The sequence below is a fragment of the Oncorhynchus tshawytscha genome, unplaced genomic scaffold (assembly GCF_018296145.1).
Source record: "Oncorhynchus tshawytscha isolate Ot180627B unplaced genomic scaffold, Otsh_v2.0 Un_contig_655_pilon_pilon, whole genome shotgun sequence".
In the NCBI taxonomy this organism is placed as follows: Eukaryota; Metazoa; Chordata; class Actinopteri; order Salmoniformes; family Salmonidae; genus Oncorhynchus; species Oncorhynchus tshawytscha.
The window spans coordinates 20,612-42,234 of NW_024608199.1; the positions used below are offsets into that span (position 1 = coordinate 20,612).

Sequence of the window (21,623 nt, forward strand, 5' to 3'; positions counted from 1 at the left end):
TAACACGAGCCCGTCCTTCCCAATGAAGGTACCACCAACCACTTGTGTTTGACTTTTACTGGCGTATTGCATTTACAAAAAAATATTAAGAAAATAATGCAAATACAATTAACTTTAATTTTGTAATAGCCAACAATTAAATCCCATCATCATATAACATAGTAATACATCAAAAACCATCCCACTCCTTCAGGCAAAGTTCAAATCTTAATACAAATGTTTATTTAGTTATTTTTAATTTAACCCTCATTTTACCAGGTAAGTTGACTGAGGACACATTCTCATTTACATTCTCATTGACCTGGGGAATAGTTACAGGGGAGAGGAGGGGGATGAATGAGCCAAATGTAAACTGGGGATTATTAGGTGACCGTGATGGTTTGAGGGCCAGATTGAGAATTTAGCCAGGACACCGGGGTTAACACCCCTACTCTTACAATAAGTGCCATGGGATCTTTAATGACCTCAGAGAGTCAGGACACCCGTTTAACGTCCCATCCGAAAGACTGCACCCTACACAGGGCAGTGTCCCCAATCACTGGCCTGGGGCATTGGGATATTCTTCTAGACCAGAGGAAAGAGTTCCTCCTACAGGCCCTTCAACACCACTTCCAGCAGCATCTGGTCTCCCATCCAGGGACCAACCAGGACCAACCCTGCTTAGCTCAGTGTTACAGAATATAAAGGTGTTATGGAATATAAAGGTGTTACAGAATATAAAGTTGTTACGGAATATAAAGGTGTTACGGAATATAAAGGTGTTACGGAATATAAAGGTGTTACGGAATATAAAGGTGTTACAGAATATTAAGGTGTTATGGAATATAAAGGTGTTACAGAATATTAAGGTGTTATGGAATATAAAGGTGTTATGGAATATAAAGGTGTTATGGAATAAAACGGTGTTATGAAATTTAAAGGTGTTAGGGAACATATGGACTCTGATTTTAAATGGTGGGCTGTGAGCCCTCCGGTTTCTTTTCCCAATATAACCCTTCTCCTCCAGATTGACGGCAGACAGACAGACAGAGATCGTCAGTCTGGGCCGTCCTCCATTAATAAGGTCGTCCTCCCATCCCGTGTCATCCTGTATGCAGGCACATGGTGTCTTATCTCTCAGTGGTGTATGACGACTGAGACTCTGCTCTCTCTGACTGACTGAAGGGCGATGCAGTGATTCAGGAAGGGGAAATGGGTCGATGATTAGGCCCAAGTCCAGAACACAGAGAGAACCCTTTGGAATGCAGATACTGACTGCCTGCAATGGGAGACTATCCAAGTGAGCCAAGTAGCTATCAGTAGCTATCAGTCTGCTGTAATACTGTAGCTATCAGTCTGCTGTAATCCTGTAGCTATCAGTCTGCTGTAATCCTGAAGCTATCAGTCTGCTGTAATCCTGTAGCTATCAGTCTGCTGTAATCCTGTAGCTATCAGTCTCTGTAATCCTGTAGTTATCAGTCTGCTGTAATCCTGTAGCTATCAATCTGCTGTAATCCTGTAGCTATCAGTCTGCTGTAATCCTGTAGCTATCAGTTTGCTGTAATCCTGTAGCTATCAGTCTGCTGTAATCCTGTAGCTAGTCTGCTGTAATCCTGTCTATCAGTCTGCTGTAATCCTGTAGCTATCAGTCTGCTGTAATCCTGAAGCTATCAGTCTGCTGTAATCCTGTAGCTATCAGTCTGCTGTAATCCTGTAGCTATCAGTCTGCTGTAATCCTGTAGCTATCAGTCTGCTGTAATCCTGTAGCTATCAATCTGCTGTAATCCTGTAGCTATCAGTCTGCTGTAATCCTGTAGCTATCAGTTTGCTGTAATCCTGTAGCTATCAGTCTGCTGTAATCCTGTAGCTATCAGTCTGCTGTAATCCTGTAGCTATCAGTCTGCTGTAATCCTGTAGCTATCAGTCTGCTGTAATCCTGTAGCTATCAGTCTGCTGTAATCCTGTAGCTATCAGTCTGCTGTAATCCTGTAGCTATCAGTCTGCTGTAATCCTGTAGCTATCAGTCTGCTGTAATCCTGTAGTCTGCTGTAATCCTGTAGCTATCGGTCTGCTGTAATCCTGTAGCTATCGGTCTGCTGTAATCCTGTAGCTATCGGTCTGCTGTAATCCTGTAGCTATCGGTCTGCTGTAATCCTGTAGCTATCAGTCTGCTGTAATCCTGTAGCTATCAATCTGCTGTAATCCTGTAGCTATCAGTCTGCTGTAATCCTGTAGCTATCAATCTGCTGTAACTCAGGATGAACTGACAGTCTTCGTTTATTATAAGGAGGTCAGGGCCCATATTCATAAAGTTTATCAGAGTAGGACCACTGATCTAGGATCTGTTTAGCCTTTTAGTTCAGAATGAGTAATATTACATGAACAAGGGGGAGAGCTGATCCTAGATCAGCGCTCCTGCTCTGAGAGGCTTTATGAATACAGGCCCAGGCTAATTTAGGTCAGGCTCAGTAACGTGATGCTAATATTTCCTGTCAGTGTCTTGGCTCCTCTCAATATTCACATTCTTCTGAAGAATGTGTTGTCTGGGAACACTGTGTCTACCTTCCTCACAGCTCAACACTATATTTCTCATAAGAATATAACCTGCTGTAAAAGTTGGTCTGTTCAGTTGGAATGAGATATTATGTGTCAGGAAGTAAGGATTTTTGAATTCTGTGTGCTGAATGTTTTCATCACACCGACACCACTGTAGCAGCCAGATGGCTTTATGAGCAGGGCCCTGAACTGACCTGAACTGACCTGAACTGAACTGACCAGGAAAAACTCTGATAGGGCCCTGAGTTTTTCCTGGTGAGGTCTCTTGATTCATTTTTCTCAAGACAAGTAGAGTAATGTCTGAACCTCCTGGAGTAGCAGCAGAGTACCTAGCAGAGTACCGCAGCAGAGTACCGCAGCAGAGTACCAGCAGAGTACCACAGCAGCAGAGTACCACAGCAGAGTACCGCAGCAGAGTACCACAGCAGAGTACCGCAGCAGAGTACCACAGCAGCAGCAGAGTACCACAGCAGAGTACCACAGCAGAGTACCACAGCAGCAGCAGAGTACCACAGCAGAGTACCACAGCAGAGTACCACAGCAGAGTACCACAGCAGAGTACCACAGCAGCAGCAGAGTACCGCAGCAGAGTACCACATCAGAGTACCACAGCAGCAACATGATGAGGACCTTGACCTGAGTTGTCCCTGGGCAGGTCACCCAAATGTTGAGATTTATGAGACTATTGGGCAAAAACAGGATATGTGACTTTTCTTTTCAGAGCGTTCAAGGAGCCGAGTAGTCCAATAGCCAGGTAGCCCAGTAGTCCAGTAGTCCAGTAGTCCAATATCCAGGTAGCCCAGTAGTCCAGCAGCCAGGTAGCCCAGTAGTCCAACAGCCAGGTAGCCCAGTAGCCCAATAGTCCATCCAGGTAGCCCAGTAGCCCAGTAGTCCAATAGCCAGGTAGCCCAGTAGTCCAGTAGTCCAGTAGTCCAGGTAGCCAGGTAGCCCAGTAGTCCAGTAGTCCAGTAGTCCAATATCCAGGTAGCCCAGTAGTCCAGTAGCCAGGTAGCCCAGTAGTCCAATAGCCAGGTAGCCCAGTAGCCCAATATCCAGGTAGCCCAGTAGCCCAGTAGTCCAATAGCCAGGTAGCCCAGTAGTCCAGTAGTCCAGTAGCCAGGTAGCCCAGTAGTCCAATAGCCAGGTAGCCCAGTAGCCCAGCAGTCCAATAGCCAGGTAGCCCAGTAGTCCAATAGCCAGGTAGCCCAGTAGCCCAGTAGTCCAATAGCCAGGTAGCCAGGTAGCCCAGTAGCCCAGTAGTCCAATAGCCAGGTAGCCAGGTAGCCCAGTAGCCCAGTAGTCCAATAGCCAGGTAGCCAGGTAGCCCAGCAGTCCAGTAGCCAGGTAGCCCAGTAGTCCAATAGCCAGGTAGCCCAGTAGCCCAGCAGCCCAATATCCAGGTAGCCCAGTAGCCCAATATCCAGGTAGCCCAGTAGCCAGGTAGTCCAGTAGCCAGGTAGCCCAGTAGCCAGGTAGCCCAATAGCCAGGTAGCCCAGTAGCCCAATAGCCAGGCCCAGCCCAGTAGGGCACAGTAGCCCAATAGCCAGGTAGCCCAGTAGCCAGGTAGCACAGTAGCCCAATAGCCAGGTAGCACAGTAGCCCAATAGCCAGGTAGCCCAGTAGCCCAATAGCCAGGTAGCCAGGTAGCCCAGTAGCCAGGTAGCCCAATAGCCAGGTAGCCAGGTAGCCCAGTAGCCAGGTAGCCCAATAGCCAGGTAGCCCAGTAGCCCAGTAGCCCAATAGCCAGGTAGTCCAGCAGCCCAGTTCCCAGTAACCCAGTAGCCCAGTAAATCAGTAGCCCAGTAGTCCAGTAGCCCCGTGCCCAGTAACCCAGTAGCCCAGTATTCCAGTAGCCCAGTAGTCCAGTAGCTGAGTATGTTAATATCTGCTTTTCTCTTGTACCTCAGGGAGAATAGGGCTTTCCCGTAGGAGAATAGGGCTTTCCGTAGGGAGAATAGGGCTTTCCCATAGGTAGAATAAGGCTTTCCAGCTGTAAGAATAGGGCTTTCCCTTTCCCACCTGGACAAAAGGAACACCAGAGGGCTTTCTTTCCCATGGGGAGAATAGGGCTTTCCTGTAGGGAGAATAAGGCTTTCCAGTGGTGAGAATAGGGCTTTCCCATAAGGAGAAGAGGGCTTTCTTTCCCATACGGAGAATAGGGCTTTCCTGAAGGGAGAATAGGGCTTTCTTTCTTTCCCATACGGAGAATAGGGCTTTCCCATAGGGAGAAGAGGGCTTTCCCGTATGGAGAATAGGGTGCCATTTGAGACGTATCCTCTAACTGTCTGGCTGCTTGTCTCGTGTCCTGTTTTGTTCCTGTCTGCTTCCTGTTTGTACTGACCCTCCAGGTCTATTCCGTCTAGTAGAAGATTCTCTGCCGTGTTTTGGAGGGGGGGTTTTCATGGAGAGGTATTTAGGACAGGGGGAAAAATACAGGCTTTTCCAAATATAACGGTCAATTATAATTTTAAACAACTGTTTCTGGAACGTACAGTGTGTGTAACCAACTAAAGGACCCTTTTCTCATGCAGTGGTTTCTTAACAATACCTTTGAGAAATGTATTATATATTTACTGGCTGGCCTATCTAGGGAACGAGTCCAAAGTCATTAACAAATGTAATATAATATTATATAATAATAATATAATATAATATAATATTTACACCGTTTCTGGTTGATTTTCCTCATACCGGCACCTCAGATTTTACAAATGGAGACAGACTGAGGGGGGCAACTTTTATACACCTTTCAGCAACGTGTGTGGCTGAAATAGCCGAATCCACTAATTTGAAGGGGTGTCCACACACACTTCTGTATACAATAGTGTACACATTAATACTTGAAATATCTCTGCCATTGAAAAAGTAATGTATCAGAGTATAACTTAATAGTATAGTGGTATACTTAACAGAACTGTCCTCTCCTGTTACATTACCCAGGAAGCACACCTTACTGCTTTCCTCTTAACCTGACCACAGCTATCCCACACTGCCCGTCTGTCTGTCTGTCTGTCTGTCTGTCTGTCTGTCTGTCTGTCTGTCTGTCTGCTGTCTGTCTGTCTGTCTGTCTGTCTGTCTGTCCTGTCTGTCTGTCCTGTCCTGCCTGCCTGCTCTGCTCTGTCCTGTCTCTCTGCCTGCCTGCCTGCTCTGCTCTGCCTCTGCCTGTCTGTCTGTCTGTCTCTGTCTGCCTCTGCCTCTGCCTCTGTCTCTGCCTCTGTCTCTGCTCTACCTCTGTCTCTGCTCTACCTCTGCCTCTGTCTCTGCCTCTGCCTCTGCCTCTGTCTCTGCTCTACCTCTGCCTCTGTCTCTCTGTCTGTCTCTGTCTCTGCCTCTGTCTCTGTCTGCTCTACCTCTGCCTCTGCCCTCTGCCTCTACCTCTGCCTCTCTGCTCTACCTCTGTCTCTGCTCTGCCTCTGTCTCTGCTCTACCTCTGCCTCTGCCTCTGTCTCTGCTCTACCTCTGCCTCTGCCTCTGCCTCTGTCTCTCTGCCTCTGTCTCTGCTCTGTCTCTGCTCTACCTCTGCTGCCTCTCTGCTCTGCCTCTGCCTCTGCCTCTGTCTCTGCTCTGCCCTGTCTGCCTCTGTCTCTGCTCTACCTCTGCCTCTGCCTCTGTGTCTGCTCTGCCTCTGTCTCTGCTCTACCTCTGCCTCTCTGCCTCTGTCTCTGCTCTGCCTCTGCCCTGTCTGCTCTGCCTCCTCTGTCTCTGTCTCTGCTACCTCTGCCTCTGTCTCTGTCTCTGCTCTGCCTCTGTCTCCTCTGCTCTGCCTCTGTCTCTGCCTCTGCCTCTGCCTCTGCCTCTGTCTCTGCCTCTGTCTCTGCTCTACCTCTGCCTCTGTCTCTGCCTCTGTCTCTGTCTCTGCTCTACCTCTGCCTCTGCCTCTGTCTCTGTCTCTGCCTCTGCCTCTGTCTCTGCCTCTGTCTTAGTCTCTCTGCCTCTGTCTCTGCTCTACCTCTGCCTCTGCTCTACCTCTGCCTCTGTCTCTGCCTCTGCCTCTGCCTCTGCCTCTGCTCTGCCTCTGTCTCTGTCTCTGCCTCTGCCTCTGCCTCTACCTCTGCCTCTGCTCTACCTCTGCCTCTGTCTCTGCCTCTGTCTCTGCCTCCTCTGCCTCTGTCTCTGTCTCTGTCTCTGTCTCTGCCTCTGCCTCTGCCTCTGTGCCTCTGCCTCTGCCTCTGTCTCTACCTCTGCCTCTACCTCTGCCTCTGTCTCTGTCTCTGCCTCTGCCTCTGCCTCTGTCTCTACCTCTGTCTCTGTCTCTTCTACCTCTGCCTCTGTCTCTGTCTGCCTCTGTCTCTGCCTCTGCCTCTGTCTCTGTGCCTCTGCCTCTACCTCTGCCTCTGCTCTACCTCTGCCTCTGTCTCTGTCTCTGCCTCTGCCTCTGTCTCTATCTCTGTCTCTGTGCCTCTGTGCCTCTGCCTCTGTGCCTCTGCTGTGCCTCTGCCTCTGCCTCTGTCTCGCTACCTCTGCCTCTGCCTCTGCCTCTGTCTCTGCCTCTGCCTCTGTCTCTGTCTCTGCTCTGCCTCTGTCTCTGCTCTACCTCTGCCTCTGCTCTCTGCTCTGTCTCCTCTCTGTGCCTCTGCCTCTGCCTCTGCTCTGCTCTGTCTCTGCCTCTGTCTCTGCTCCTCTGTCTCTCTGCCTCTGCCTCTGCTCTGTCTCTGCCTCTGTCTCTGTGCCTCTGCCTCACCAGTATCTCTGTGTGATGTCGTGTTGCTGTTTGCCGTTGCAGAGCCCGTCTGGGAAAGAGAGCAGCTGAGAGAAGCCAGAGCCAAGGTTAAGGTTTCTGCTGGTGCCAGGTATATCAGGAAACAACCCACTGTCCCCCCATCCTATTCCCCTATGTAGTGCACTATGTAGGGAATAGGGTTCCATTTGGAACTGGGCCTGGGTGTCTGACAGTGGGTTGCCTGTAGTGGTCGTTGCTTTAGTAATTTTATAGAACATTAGTTTAGATGTTGTTTCTACCCAGCTGGTTTGAATTCACTTGTTTACTCATTCTAGCACAAATATGTTGTTGTTCATCTAACTGCAACAAAAAACAACCTTCCTAGTCACAGAAATGCAACTCAACAAAATATGACTGCAGATTGATTTGACATTTTAAACCACTACATTTTGTTTAAGATAAAATCCTTTTAAGGAAGCACAGGAGGCTAATGAAATGAGGACGGCTCATAGTAACATCCGAGTGGAGTCAATGGAATGGCATCAAACGTATGGAAAACATGTGTTTGATGTGTTCAATCCCATTCCATTGATTCCGGTCCAGCCATTACTCTTGAGCCCTTCCTACCCAGTTAAGGTGCCTCCTGGCCACCTGTGTCAGGAAGTCCTTCTGAAAATAACATTTAATGTGATTGATGTCAATCTGCCCTCTGATGTTTGAGTCTGCGTCTCTAGTTCAACATTTTGAACTGCAACTTTTTGGCATTTCCAATAAGGCATGCTTTCAGGAGTGGAACATGACATATCAATCACTTTATAGGCTATAAAGTGTTGCATTGCTCAGTTAGCGTCTGCTGAGTGGTGTGCTAGAACACATACTAATACACATATTACTAATACACATAATACTAATACACATAATACTAATACACATAATACTAATACACGTAATACTAACTAATACACATAATACTAATACACATAATACTAATACACATAATACTAATACACATAATACTAATACACATAATACTAATACACATAATACTAATACATAATACTAATACACATCAGGCTAATACTAATACACATCATACTAATACACATAATACTAATACACATAATACTAATACACATCATTACTAATACACATAACACTAATACACATAATACTAATACACAAATACTAATACACATAATACTAATACACATAATACTAATACACATAACACTAATACACATAATACTAATACACATCATACTAATACACATCATACTAATACACATCATACTAATACACATAATACTAATACACATAATACTAATACACATCATACTAATACACATCATACTAATACACATCATACTAATACACATCATACTAATACACATCATACTAATACTAATACACATCATACTAATACACATCATACTAATACACATCATACTAATACACATCATACTAATACACATCATACTAATACACATCATACTAATACACATCATACTAATACACATAAAATACTAATACACATCATACTAATACACATCATACTAATACACACATCATACTAATACACATCATACTAATACACATCATACTAATACACATCATACTAATACACATCATACTAATACACATAATACTAATACACATCATACTAATACACATCATACTAATACACATAATACTAATACACATAATACTAATACACATAATACTAATACACATCATACTAATACACATCATACTAATACACATCATACTAATACACATCATACTAATACACATAATACTAATACACATAATACTAATACACATAATACTAATACACATAATACTAATACACATAATACTAATACACATATTACTAATACACATAATACTAATACACATCATACTAATACACATAATACTAATACACATAATACTAATACACATATTACTAATACACATAATACTAATACACATAATGTAACATGTGTTTCTAATTTTCTCCCATTGCATTTACAATCATCATCCATCCTCATCATCATCATCATCATCACCTAACCAATGTTGACTTTGCAGGCTGCCACCTAAAGCTCATGCTAAACCATTCACCTCTGGGTTAAAGAAAAGGTAAACTGACTGAGAAAATAAATCCATTTCCCCTTAATGATCTCCTGTATAAAATGGTTTCCGTCGTGTATCTGTTGACAGTTTGATTATTTTCCAGGCTCATCTGGGCATTGTGACCAGGGTGCATCTCAAATTACACCCTATTCCATATACAGTGTACTCCTCCTGATATGGGCCCTGGTCAACAGTAGTACACTACCCTATGGGCCCTGGTCAACAGTAGTACACTATGGGGGCCCTATGGGGGCCCTGGTCAACAGTAGTACACTACCCTATGGGCCCTGGTCAACAGTAGTACACTACCCTATGGGCCTGGTCAACAGTAGTACACTACCCTATGGGCCCTGGTCAACAGGAACCCCTGGTCAACAGTAGTACACTACCCTATCAACAGGGGGCCCTGGTCAACAGTAGTACACTACCCTATGGGCCCTGGTCAACAGTAGTACACTACCCTATGGGCCCTGGGTCAACTATGGGCCCTGGTCAACAGTAGTACACTACCCTATGGGCCCTGGTCAACAGTAGTACACTACCCTATGGGCCCTGGTCAACAGTAGTACACTACCCTATGGGCCCTGGTCAACAGTAGTACACTACCCTATGGAACCCTGGTCAACAGTAGTACACTACCCTATGGGGGCCCTGGTCAACAGTAGTACACTACCCTATGGGCCCTGGTCAACAGTAGTACACTACCCTATGGGCCCTGGTCAACAGTAGTACACTACCCTATGGGCCCTGGTCAACAGTAGTACACTACCCTATGGGCCCTGGTCAACAGTAGTACACTACCCTATGGGCCCTGGTCAACAGTAGTACACTACCCTATGGGCCCTGGTCAACAGTAGTACACTACCCTATGGGCCCTGGTCAACAGTAGTACACTACCCTATGGGCCCTGGTCAACAGTAGTACACTACCCTATGGGCCCTGGTCAACAGTAGTACACTACCCTATGGGCCCTGGTCAACAGTAGTACACTACCCTATGGGCCCTGGTCAACAGTAGTACACTACCCTATGGGCCCTGGTCAACAGTAGTACACTACCCTATGGGCCCTGGTCAACAGTAGTACACTACCCTATGGGCCCTGGTCAACAGTAGTACACTACCCTATGGGCCCTGGTCAACAGTAGTACACTACCCTATGGGCCCTGGTCAACAGTAGTACACTACCCTATGGGCCCTGGTCAACAGTAGTACACTACCCTATGGGCCCTGGTCAACAGTAGTACACTACCCTATGGGCCCTGGTCAACAGTAGTACACTACCCTATGGGCCCTGGTCAACAGTAGTACACTATGGGCCCTATGGGGGCCCTGGTCAACAGTAGTACACTACCCTATGGGCCCTGGTCAACAGTAGTACACTACCCTATGGGCCCTGGTCAACAGTAGTACACTACCCTATGGGCCCTGGTCAACAGTAGTACACTACCCTATGGGCCCTGGTCAACAGTAGTACACTACCCTATGGGCCCTGGTCAACAGTAGTACACTACCCTCAACAGTGGGCCCTGGTCAACAGTAGTACACTACCCTATGGGCCCTGGTCAACAGTAGTACACTACCCTATGGGCCCTGGTCAACAGTAGTACACTACCCTATGGGCCCTGGTCAACAGTAGTACACTACCCTATGGGCCCTGGTCAACAGTAGTACACTACCCTATGGGCCCTGGTCAACAGTAGTAGCACTACCCTATGGGCCCTGGTCAACAGTAGTACACTACCCTATGGGCCCTGGTCAACAGTAGTACACTACCCTATGGGCCCTGGTCAACAGTAGTACACTACCCTATGGGCCCTGGTCAACAGTAGTACACTACCCTATGGGCCCTGGTCAACAGTAGTACACTACCCTATGGGCCCTGGTCAACAGTAGTACACTACCCTATGGGCCCTGGTCAACAGTAGTACACTACCCTATGGGCCCTGGTCACTACCCAGTGGTCAACAGTACACTACCCTATGGGCCCTGGTCAACAGTAGTACACTACCCTATGGGCCCTGGTCAACAGTAGTACACTACCCTATGGGCCCTGGTCAACAGTAGTACACTACCCTATGGGCCCTGGTCAACAGTAGTACCCTATGGGCCCTGGTAGTCCTATGGGGGCCCTGGTCAACAGTAGTACACTACCCTATGGGCCCTGGTCAACAGTAGTACACTACCCTATGGGCCCTGGTCAACAGTAGTACTACCCTATGGGCCCTGGTCAACAGTAGTACACTACCCTATGGGCCCTGGTCAACAGTAGTACACTACCCTATGGGCCCTGGTCAACAGTAGTACACTACCCTATGGGCCCTGGTCAACAGTAGTACACTACCCTATGGGCCCTGGTCAACAGTAGTACACTACCCTATGGGCCCTGGTCAACAGTAGTACACTACCCTATGGGGGGCCCTGGTCAACAGTAGTACACTACCCTATGGGCCCTGGTCAACAGTAGTACACTACCCTATGGGCCCTGGTCAACAGTAGTACACTACCCTATGGGCCCTGGTCAACAGTAGTACACTACCCTATGGGCCCTGGTCAACAGTAGTACACTACCCTATGGGCCCTGGTCAACAGTAGTACACTACCCTATGGGCCCTGGTCAACAGTAGTACACTACCCTATGGGCCCTGGTCAACAGTAGTACACTACCCTATGGGCCCTGGTCAACAGTAGTACACTACCCTATGGGCCCTGGTCAACAGTAGTACACTACCCTATGGGCCCTGGTCAACAGTAGTAGCCCTACTACCCTATGGGCCCTGGTCAACAGTAGTACACTACCCTATGGGCCCTGGTCAACAGTAGTACACTACCCTATGGGCCCTGGTCAACAGTAGTACACTACCCTATGGGCCCTGGTCAACAGTAGTACACTACCCTATGGGCCCTGGTCAACAGTAGTACACTACCCTATGGGCCCTGGTCAACAGTAGTACACTATCCTATGGGGGCCCTGGTCAACAGTAGTACACTATCCTATGGGGGGGCCCTGGTCAACAGTAGTACACTACCCTATGGGCCCTGGGGCCCTGGTCAACAGTAGTACACTACCCTATGGGCCCTGGTCAACAGTAGTACACTATCCCTGGGGGTGGCCCTGGTCAACAGTAGTACACTACCCTATGAGGCCTGGTCAACAGTAGTACACTACCCTATGGGGGCCCTGGTCAACAGTAGTACACTACCCTATGGGCCCTGGTCAACATGGGCCCTGGTCAACAGTACACTACCCTATGGGCCCTGGTCAACAGTAGTACACTACCCTATGGGCCCTGGTCAACAGTAGTACACTATCCTATGGGGGCCCTGGTCAACAGTAGTACACTACCCTATGGGCCCTGGTCAACAGTAGTACATGGGCCCTACCCTATGGGCCCTGGTCAACAGTAGTACACTACCCTATGGGCCCTGGTCAACAGTAGTACACTACCCTATGGGCCCTGGTCAACAGTAGTACACTACCCTATGGGGCCTGGTCAACAGTAGTACACTACCCTATGGGCCCTGGTCAACAGTAGTACACTACCCTATGGGCCCTGGTCAACAGTAGTACACTACCCTATGAGGCCCTGGTCAACAGTAGTACACTATCCTATGGGGGCCCTGGTCAACAGTAGTAGCACTACCCTATGGGCCCTGGTCAACAGTAGTACACTATCCTATGAGGCCCTGGTCAACAGTAGTACACTACCCTATGAGGCCTGGTCAACAGTAGTACACTACCCTATGGGGGCCCTGGTCAACAGTAGTACACTACCCTATGGGCCCTGGTCAACAGTAGGCACTATCCTATGGGCCCTGGTCAACAGTAGTACACTACCCTATGGGGGCCCTGGTCAACAGTAGTACACTACCCTATGGGGGCCCTGGTCAACAGTAGTACACTACCCTATGGGGGGCCCTGGTCAACAGTAGTACACTATGGGCCCTATAGGGGGCCCTGGTCAACAGTAGTACACTATCCTATGGGGGCCCTGGTCAACAGTAGTACACTACCCTATGGGCCCTGGTCAACAGTAGTACACACTACCCTATGGGCCCTGGTCAACAGTAGTACACTACCCTATGGGCCCTGGTCAACAGTAGTACACTATGGGGCCCTATGTACACTACCCTATGGGCCCTGGTCAACAGTAGTACACTACCCTATGGGCCCTGGTCAACAGTAGTACACTACCCTATGGGCCCTGGTACAGTAGTACACTACCCTATGGGCCCTGGTCAACAGTAGTACACTATGGGCCCTGGTCAACAGTGATGGGCCCTGGTCAACAGTAGTACACTACCCTATGAGGCCTGGTCAACAGTAGTACACTGGTCAACCTATGGTCAACAGGGGGCCCTGGTCAACAGTAGTACACTACCCTATGGGCCCTGGTCAACAGTAGTACACTACCCTATGGGCCCTGGTCAACAGTAGGGCCCAGTTCAGTTCAACTCTACCTGCTCTATACTGTACTGTACTGTACTGTACTGTAGGGCCCAGTTCAGTTCAACTCTACCTGCTTTGTAACTGTACTGTAGGGCCCAGATCAGTTCAACTCTACCTGCTCTGTACTGTACTGTACTGTAGGGCCCAGATCAGTTCAACTCTACCTGCTCTATACTGTACTGTACTGTAGGGCCCAGATCAGTTCAAATCTACCTGCTCTATACTGTACTGTAGGGCCCAGTTCAGTTCAACTCTACCTGCTCTGTACTGTACTGTAGGGCCCAGATCAGTTCAACTCTACCTGCTCTATCCTGTACTGTACTGTAGGGCCCAGTTCAGTTCAACTCTACCTGCTCTATACTGTACTGTACTGTGGGGGCCCAGATCAGTTCAAATCTACCTGCTCTATACTGTACTGTAGGGCCCAGTTCAGTTCAACTCTACCTGCTCTGTACTGTACTGTAGGGCCCAGATCAGTTCCACTCTACCTGCTCTATACTGTACTGTACTGTAGGGCCCAGATCAGTTCCACTCTACCTGCTCTATACTGTACTGTACTGTAGGGCCCAGATCAGTTCAACACTACCTGCTCTATACTGTACTGTACTGTAGGGCCCAGTTCAACTCTACCTGCTCTATACTGTACTGTAGGGCCCAGATCAGTTCAACTCTACCTGCTCTGTACTGTACTGTAGGGCCCAGTACAGTTCAACTCTACCTGCTCTATACTGTACTGTAGGGCCCAGTTCAGTTCAGTTCAACTCTACCTGCTCTATACTGTACTGTACTGTACTGTACTGTAGGGCCCAGTTCAGTTCAACTCTACCTGCTCTGTACTGTACTGTAGGGCCCAGTTCAGTTCAACTCTACCTGCTCTCTGTACTGTACTGTAGGGCTCAGATCAGTTCAACTCTACCTGCTCTATACTGTACTGTACTGTAGGGCCCAGTACAGTTCAACTCTACCTGCTCTATACTGTACTGTAGGGCCCAGTTCAGTTCAACTCTACCTGCTCTATACTATACTGTACTGTAGGGCCCAGTTCAGTTCAGTTCAACTCTACCTGCTCTATACTATACTGTACTGTAGGGCCCAGTTCAGTTCAACTCTACCTGCTCTATACTGTACTGTAGGGCCCAGATCAGTTCAACTCTACCTGCTCTATACTATACTGTAGGGCCCAGATCAGTTCAATTCTACCTGCTCTATACTGTACTGTACTGTAGGGCCCAGATCAGTTCAACTCTGCCTGCTCTATACTGTACTGTACTGTAGGGCCCAGATCAGTTCAAATCTACCTGCTCTAATACTGTACTGTACCTTAGGGCCCAGTTCAGTTCAACTCTACCTGCTCTATACTGTACTGTAGGGCCCAGATCAGTTCAACTCTACCTGCTCTATACTGTACTGTAGGGCCCAGTTCAGTTCAACTCTACCTGCTCTATACTGTACTGTACTGTAGGGCCCAGTTCAGTTCAACTCTACCTGCTCTATACTGTACTGTACCTTAGGGCCCAGTTCAGTTCAACTCTACCTGCTCTATACTGTACTGTACTGTAGGGCCCAGTTCAGTTCAACTCTACCTGCTCTATACTGTACTGTACTGTAGGGCCCAGATCAGTTCAACTCTACCTGCTCTATACTGTACTGTACCTTAGGGCCCAGTTCAGTTCAACTCTACCTGCTCTATACTGTACTGTACTGTAGGGCCCAGTTCAGTTCAACTCTACCTGCTCTATACTGTACTGTAGGGCCCAGTTCAGTTCAACTCTACCTGCTCTATACTGTACTGTACTGTAGGGCCCAGTTCAGTTCAAAAAAGAAAGCAACCTTGTTGTCAAGTGAAACAGCAGGATAGTTTTGGGGTATTGGATTCATACCAGGTAGGCTACTATAGATGTGTGTATGTTTCAGAAACGGTCAGGTTTAAGAGACGTGAGATGCTTTATTTAAACTTTATTTATACTGGTATGTCAACTAAGAACAAATGGTTATTTTCTGATGTCCATGTGTGGATGAAAACAGGCAGATGCTCGGTTGGATCTTGGCTGTACCGAACACAAACATAAAGACAAGATGAGTCTTGTAACGAAGCCAACAGGTTACATCACTTGTAGAAGTGGTTTTCTGTGAAAGTCCGGTTTCGTCATCCAACAAATGCAGCTGAATCCTTTTCTTTGTTGAAAAAGCTACTTAAAATGATTCATGTCTTTCTAGATTTTTAAGTTTATATTTTTTTAAATGGATAAATTATAAACATATACTCATCATTGTACATTGTGCAATTGGCTGACGGTCAAACAGACTCTGTGTCTGGTGCAACAATCAAATGAAGAGCTGAAAAGTTTAGTATCAGCAGCAAAACATTGAGAATGATAGAACCAATAATGCACACCAGGGTTCAGGGTCAATACCATTTCAATTCCAGTCAATTTAGGAAGTACACAGGAATTCCAATTCTCTGTAATACCTATGAATGAGGAACATTTTGTAGTTGGAATTTGGTTTCATTTCTGATTTGACTAGTATTGAAATGGAATGGACCCCAACCCCAAATACCAGTCAGTCTTTTCTGTATCATCCCTCCTCCTCCCCTCCTCCTCCTCCTCCTCCTCCCCCTCCTCCTCCTCCTCCTCCCTCCTCCTCCCCCTCCCCCCCCCTCCTCCTCCTCCTCCTCCTCCTCCTCTCCCCCACTCCTCCTCCTCCTCCTCCTCCTCTCCCCCACTCCTCCTCCTCCTCCTCCTCCTCTCTCCCCCCCCCTCCTCCTCCTCCTTCCTCCTCCTACTCTTCCTCCTCCTACCTTCCTCCTCCCCCCTCCTCCTCCTCTTCTCCCCCTCCTCCTCCTTCTCCCCCCCTCCTCCTACTCTTCCTCCTCCTCCTCCTCCTCCTCCTCCTCCCCCCCCCCCCCTCCTCCTCCTCCTTCTCCCCCTCCTCCTCCTTCTCCCCCCTCCTCCTCCTCCCTCCTCCTCCTCCTCCTCCTCTACCTCCCCCCACCCCTCCTCCTCCTCCTCCTCCTCCTCCCCTCCTCCTCCTCCTCCTCCTCCTCCTCCTCCTCCTCCTCCTCCCTCCTCCCCTCCTCCTCCCCCTCCTCCCCCTCCTCCCCCATTCAAACCCCTCCAGACTGAACACAGAGCGTCAGAAGCACCGGTACCGCCTCCACTCTGTGGCATGTGTTGGCACTGAGGTCCACCTGGCAGCCTGCCCCCTGGAGACCAACAAGGGTAATTACACAGAGAGATTGGATTCTCCGAACAATGTAAATATATAGAACATATCCCACAAATAGACACCATGTTCAGACCAGAGTTATATTGAATATATTCACTGTGCATATTTGTGAGTTATATTCTGTGTATTTACATAATTCCTGAGGCTACTCTCACTCCATAGGTAATGCCACAGAGTCGTGTGAAGGTGGCATGCCAGCCGTGGTCAGCTGTGTACCCGGACCCCAATGCGTACACAACAGCGGCCTGAAGAAGAAGAAGCTCAAAACTACGGTCATTAGTAGTAGTAATGTGTGTGTGTGTGTGTGTGTGTGTGTGTGTGTGTGTGTGTGTGTGTGTGTGTGTGTGTGTGTCTGTGTCTGTGTCTGTGGGTGTGTGTGTGTGTGTGTACGTGCATTTGTGTCTCACTAGCATTGCATAGACTTGAAGCTGGCTTCATCTACAGTTTCTTAATCTGACCAGTTTGTTCCTGTCTGTGTTGTCTTCTGTCTAGCATTGCTGTAGAACACAGTGAGTTAACTGTCTTCTGTCTGTAGAACACAGTGAGTTAAGCTTCTGTCAAGAACACAGTGAGTTAACTGTCTCCTGTCTGTAGAACACAGTGAGTTAACGTCTTCATCTACAGTTTAACTGTCTAATCTGACCAGTTGAGTTAACTGTTCCTGTCAGTAGAACACAGTGAGTTGTCTTCTGTCTGTAGAACACAGTGAGTTAACTGTCTCCTGTCAGCAGAACACAGTGAGTTAACTGTCTTCTGTCTGTAGAACACAGTGAGTTAACTGTCTTCTGTCTGTAGAACACAGTGAGTTAACTGTCTTCTGTCTGTAGAACACAGTGAGTTAACTGTCTCCTGTCAGCAGAACACAGTGAGTTAACTGTCTCCTGTCTGTAGAACACAGTGAGTTAACTGTCTCCTGTCTGTAGAACACAGTGAGTTAACTGTCTCCTGTCTGTAGAACACAGTGAGTTAACTGTCTTCTGTCTGTAGAACACAGTGAGTTAACTGTCTCCTGTCTGTAGAACACAGTGAGTTAACTGTCTCCTGTCAGTAGAACACAGTGAGTTAACTGTCTTCTGTCTGTAGAACACAGTGAGTTAACTGTCTCCTGTCTGTAGAACACAGTGAGTTAACTGTCTCCTGTCTGAACACAGTGAGTTAACTGTCTCCTGTCTGTAGAACACAGTGAGTTAACTGTCTTCTGTCTGTAGAACACAGTGAGTTAACTGTCTCCTGTCAGTAGAACAGTGAGTTAACTGTCTCCTGTCTGTAGAACACAGTGAGTTAACTGTCTCCTGTCTGTAGAACACAGTGAGTTAACTGTCTCCTGTCTGTAGAACACAGTGAGTTAACTGTCTCCTGTCTGTAGAACACAGTGAGTTAACTGTCTCCTGTCAGTAGAACACAGTGAGTTAACTGGCTCCTGTCAGTAGAACACAGTGAGTTAACTGTCTCCTGTCTGTAGAACACAGTGAGTTAACTGTCTCCTGTCTGTAGAACACAGTGAGTTAACTGTCTCCTGTCAGTAGAACACAGTGAGTTAACTGTCTCCTGTCTGTAGAACACAGTGAGTTAACTGTCTCCTGTCTGTAGAACACAGTGAGTTAACTGTCTCTGTAGAACACAGTGAGTTAACTGCTCTGTAGAACACAGTGAGTTAACTGTCTCCTGTCTGTAGAACACAGTGAGTTAACTGTCTCCTGTCAGTAAGAACACAGTGAGTTAACTGTCTTCTGTCTGTAGAACACAGTGAGCTCCTGTCAGCAGAACACAGTGAGTTAACTGTCTCCTGTCTGTAGAACACAGTGAGTTAACTGTCTCCTGTCTGTAGAACACAGTGAGTTAACTGTCTCCTGTCAGTAGAACACAGTGAGTTAACTGTCTCCTGTCTGTAGAACACAGTGAGTTAACTGTCTGTAGAACACAGTGAGTTAACTGTCTGTAGAACACAGTGAGTTAACTGTCTCCTGTCTGTAGAACACAGTGAGTTAACTGTCTCCTGTCTGTAGAACACAGTGAGTTAACTGTCTCCTGTCAGTAGAACACAGTGAGTTAACTGTCTCCTGTCTGTAGAACACAGTGAGTTAACTGTCTCCTGTCAGTAGAACACAGTGAGTTAACTGTCTCCTGTCTGTAGAACACAGTGAGTTAACTGTCTCCTGTCTGTAGAACACAGTGAGTTAACTGTCTCACTGTCTGTAGAACACAGTGAGTTAACTGTCTAGAACACAGTGAGTTAACTGTCTCTGTAGAACACAGTGAGTTAACTGTCTCCTGTCTGTAGAACACAGTGAGTTAACTGTCTTCTGTCTGTAGAACACAGTGAGTTAACTGTCTCCTGTCAGTAGAACAGTGAGTTAACTGTCTCCTGTCAGTAGAACACAGTGAGTTAACTGTCTCCTGTCTGTAGAACACAGTGAGTTAACTGTCTCCTGTCAGTAGAACACAGTGAGTTAACTGTCTCCTGTCTGTAGAACACAGTGAGTTAACTGTCTCCTGTCTGTAGAACACAGTGAGTTAACTGTCTTCTGTCTGTAGAACACAGTGAGTTAACTGTCTCCTGTCAGTAGAACACAGTGAGTTAACTGTCTCCTGTCAGTAGAACACAGTGAGTTAACTGTCTCCTGTCTGTAGAACACAGTGAGTTAACTGTCTCCTGTCTGTAGAACACAGTGAGTTAACTGTCTCCCGTCTGTAGAACACAGTGAGTTAACTCTCCTCTCCTCTCAGTATCTTTGTAAGTCAACTGTGTCCCTTGCTTTCCTCTCCCATCAGAGCACGGTGAGGCTGAAGGGTGGTGCCAAGCTGGGTGAGGGCAGAGTGGAGGTGCTGAAGAACAATGAGTGGGGCACGGTGTGTGACGACCGTTGGACCCTGCTGTCAGCCAGTGTTGTGTGCAGGGAGCTGGGCTTCGGATCTGCCAAGGAGGCCCTGACTGGAGCTCGCATGGGAGAAGGTGAGGACTGAGCACTGTGGTTTAACCTTATGTAGATCAATGGATTTGTGCAGAGACTTGGTGTAGTGGTTACACTCCCAGAACAGTCACATATACAACGTCCAACTGAAGACCGTGTCCCTGTGTCCACTTCCCACTGTTTCTCTTCCAATCTCTCCCTTTGATTTCCAACTTGTCTCTATAAAGTGTTAAAACACCTAAAAGAATCTGTAAACACAGTGCCTTCAGGAAAGCATTGAGACCCCATAACCTTTTCCACATTTTGTTACGTTACAGCCGTACTCTAAAATTGATTCAATTGTTTTTTTTACCCTTATCAATCTACACACGATACCCCATAATGACGATGCAAAAACATGTTTTTAGAAAATGTTGCTAATTTATGAGAAACTGAAATATCACATTTAGATCAGTATTCTGACCCTTTACTCAATGCTTTGTTAAAGCACCATTGGCAGCAATTACAGCCTCCAGTCTTCTTGGGTATGACGCTACAAGCTTGGCACAGCTGTATTTGGGGAGTTTCTCCCATTCTTCTCTGCAGATCCTCTCAAGATGTCAAGTTGGATGGGGAGTGTCACTGCACAGCTATTTTCAGGTTTCTCCAGAGATGTTTGATCAGGGTTCAAGTCTGGGCTCTGGCTGGGCCACTCAAGGACATTCAGAGACTTGTCCCAAAGCCACTCCTGCATTGTCTTGGCTGTTGGCAGTTTCATCATAGCGCTTGACTACCTGGTTGAGAGAATGCCAAGAATGTTGTTGTTTTTTTAAACACTTTTTGGTTACTACCTGACTCCATATGTGTTATTTCATAGTGTTGATGTCTTCACTATTATTCTACAATGAAAATAGTAAAAATAAATAAGTAAAAATGAAAATAAATAAGTATATATATTAAAACACATGTATATATATGAATGAGCAAGTATATATATTAATGTCCAAACTTCTGTATATATATTAATGGTATTACACACATGTATATATATTAATGGTATTACACACATGTATATATATTAATGGTATTACACACATGTATATATATTAATGGTATTACACACATGTATATATATTAATGGTATTACACACATGTATATATATTAATGGTATTACACACATGTATATATATTAATATATATTAATGGTATTACACACATGTATATATATTAATGGTATTACACACATGTATATATATTAATGGTATTACACACATGGTGTCATGTGCGTCTTCTTCATGGAAATGACTGGACCAAGGTACAGCGTGGTGAGCGTACATTTCTCTTTATTATAAATGTCGCCAACAAGAAACAACACACAAAAACGACCGTGAAGCTGACTAGGGCTATACAGGTCACTAACAAAGACAACTACCCACAACAACCAAAAGGAAAACAGGCTGCCTAAGTATGATTCCCAGTCAGAGACAACGATAGACAGCTGCCCCTGATTGAGAACCACAGTCGGCCAAACACAAAGAAATAGAAAACATAGAAATACAGAGCATAGAGTTTCCCACCCGAGTCACACCCTGACCAACCAAACATAGAGAATAAAAAGATCTCTACGGTCAGGGTGTGACACATGGTGAGACATTTCGTTATATTTTTTTTTAAATGTTTTTTTTAGTTCATAAGAGGTTGGAAAGAAATATGCTTTTGGTAATGATTTCTCCCAAAACGTATTC

The 21,623-nt window shown here is 46.6% G+C and overlaps 1 pseudogene; it reads left to right on the plus strand.

The window, feature by feature from the left end:
• LOC121843329 overlaps positions 1 to 21,623 on the plus strand; it is a 46,983-nt pseudogene that overhangs the window by 14,519 nt on the left and 10,841 nt on the right.